Raw genomic sequence first — 2,431 nt, forward strand, 5'->3', positions numbered from 1 at the left:
ACACAAATCCTACTTTCCTGAGTTTGTACATTTTTAAGCTGAGAGCAGTTACATTGCATCTAGTCAGTATTTTCAAAGTTTTTGTGTCCTTGGCACATTTTTAATTCATGGAGACACTCAAGGCTAAAGTTTCTGAGAAAGATACCCAAAGAGAGTAGCCAAGTTAAGCAGAATGTGTTATCTTCATGGTCTCTTACTTCCTACATGGTTTTAATGAGTTTAGCACTTAGACCAACCAGTCTTTCCCATATTCCTTAGCTTCCGTCTTTACATGGAGAATATGTTTAAACCAACCATTTATCTTGAGTTCAATAAGGGACATCATTTCATCCTTTTGAGATGAAAACTCCTTTAACCATCTCGAAGTTTCTTGCGTAAGGATTCTGCCCTGCTTTTGCGCCGAAGCTCCAGCAGTAAAGGTCCTCGGGGACCTCCGAATCCCATGAACCTTTTCCAGTTGTTACCTTGTTTAACTGTCCCACATTTGATATTGTTGACTCTGTGGAAGGCTTTGTTTCCTTAGCTTCCGTGTCATTACTCTGACTTTCTCCTCTCTTCCCAAATTCTCTCTCAGAGCCTGTGTCCCTTTGGTATCACCCAGGGCTGCATATATTCCCACTGGACAGACCCTCCCTGGAAGTCTGAGCCCACTCTGGGTTTTAGCTCTCGCCTGCATGCTGATGTGTTCAGAATCTGATCTCTTGCCCAGGACCAGACTGAGCTCCAGATCACGTACGTGGTGGTGTCTATGCACCTTCTCTGCTCACACCTGCGGGACCCTCAACTCTCGGGTCCAGGGTTGAACTGGCTCCTTCCTCTCCCCAGGTGTGCTCTCCTTTGGCATTCTGTGTCTCCCTAGGGCTGCCACTCCCGGCTTAAAATCTGGGGCTAACTTACCTTTTCACAGCCCGCTAATCACCAAATCTGTTGATTCTGCGTCCTGAATCTCTCTCCGATCTGCGCTTTCCTCCCCGTTTCTGTTTCTGTTGCAGGAGGATCCTCTCTGCGCTCCCAGACTCCGGCGCCAGCCTGCTGCTCCTCCCCACTCTTTGGTCCTGCACACTGCTGCCAGTCACCTGCCTGAGGAAAGGGAGGCAGTCGCTCCCAAGTTCACCCCCTTCCCTGCGTCTTTATCAACTTACTGGACAAAACCAGGGTCCTTCGCAGGCTGCCTGGGGCCCTGATTTATGGTCCTGGCCCTGCTGTTTCTTCCATCTCCCCCCGACCACCCCCAGCCTCCCACCTCCTCAGCGGATTCCTGTTTTTCCTCCACATCTTTGGATATACTGTGTTCCTCTACCTGAAATTCACCCCCCCCCATTGCCCCATACTTTCTGGTATATTTTGAAACGTGGACAGGAACCCATCTCAGACATTTCTTTCTCTAAAACGCCTTCCCTGATCCCTTTCCCACTTGTCAGAGGAAGTTGGTTCTCTTCAGTTACACCTGGACCGTTGTTTAGACTTACATCAGTGTGCTTATCCTGCTGCACTGCGGTCTTCTGTGTCACCCTCCCTACCTGCCTGTGGTCTCCTTCAGGATGGAGGCTGCCTCAGTCACCCTGGCCTGCGGGGGTGGAGGAATTGCGGTGATAACCCTCAGGGCACCGGGTGCCTCTGGGACGCTTCCCGTGTATTAGCTCGTTTGATCTCACAGTAATCCTGCAGAGAGAGATGCGATCACTTACCCAGTGTCACACAGCCAGGGCGCAGTAGTCTGTGCTTAGCGCCTGTCAGGGCACCGGGCACGCGGTGGGCGTTCAGTGCCTGTGGGCTGAAGATCAGTCCTTGGGGAAGGACTTACTTACTGCCCTGCTCCCCTCGGCCCCAGAGGTAGCTCGAAAGTCTTTAAACTTTTAATATATTTTATAATATTTAAATACTTAAAAGCATATACATCTGAGTTAATACTATTTTTACTTGTCAAATGAGAGTTTTTTCAGTCCATTTTTCTTAGACTGGTGAGTTTTTAAGTTGAAATACTGCTTCCTATAACTTTTTTTTCCCATAAAAAATAACTTATACACCAAATAAAACTACTTTCTTCTTACCTTGGCATAAATTACTACTGTTATGTCTATTTCCTTGACGTAAATGCTTGTCCCTGTTGATTTTTAGCTACAAACTTTACTCCTCATTTTGTTTTTTGTTTAAAGGAAAAATGTTTCATTACTTTTAAGTTGATTGTGGATAAATTTATTTACTTATATTTATCATTTGTCATGTCCTAAAAAGTCCAGTATGTTACTGGACTGACTCCCATGTGATTCTTATGTTTAAGATATTTTTCTGTCAAACTTTTCCATTTCTTTCCCTTGAAAATCCATTATAACTAACTTGTATCTTATTTTTGTTTTTAAAGCTCTCACTTTTTTATACTCCATTTAGCTCTGTGTCTGGCTTGAACATTCTAGATATTAATGCATAATTC

General features: G+C 45.2%; 1 protein-coding gene across 5 annotated transcripts in view; it reads left to right on the forward strand.

Moving 5' to 3' along the window:
* The window catches only part of ZEB1 (zinc finger E-box binding homeobox 1), a 170,081-nt gene that overhangs the window by 11,332 nt on the left and 156,318 nt on the right, over positions 1–2,431 (forward strand). The gene's annotated exons all lie outside the window — the stretch shown is intronic.

The sequence above is a fragment of the Camelus ferus genome, chromosome 35 (assembly GCF_009834535.1).
Source record: "Camelus ferus isolate YT-003-E chromosome 35, BCGSAC_Cfer_1.0, whole genome shotgun sequence".
Taxonomy (NCBI): domain Eukaryota; kingdom Metazoa; phylum Chordata; class Mammalia; order Artiodactyla; family Camelidae; genus Camelus; species Camelus ferus.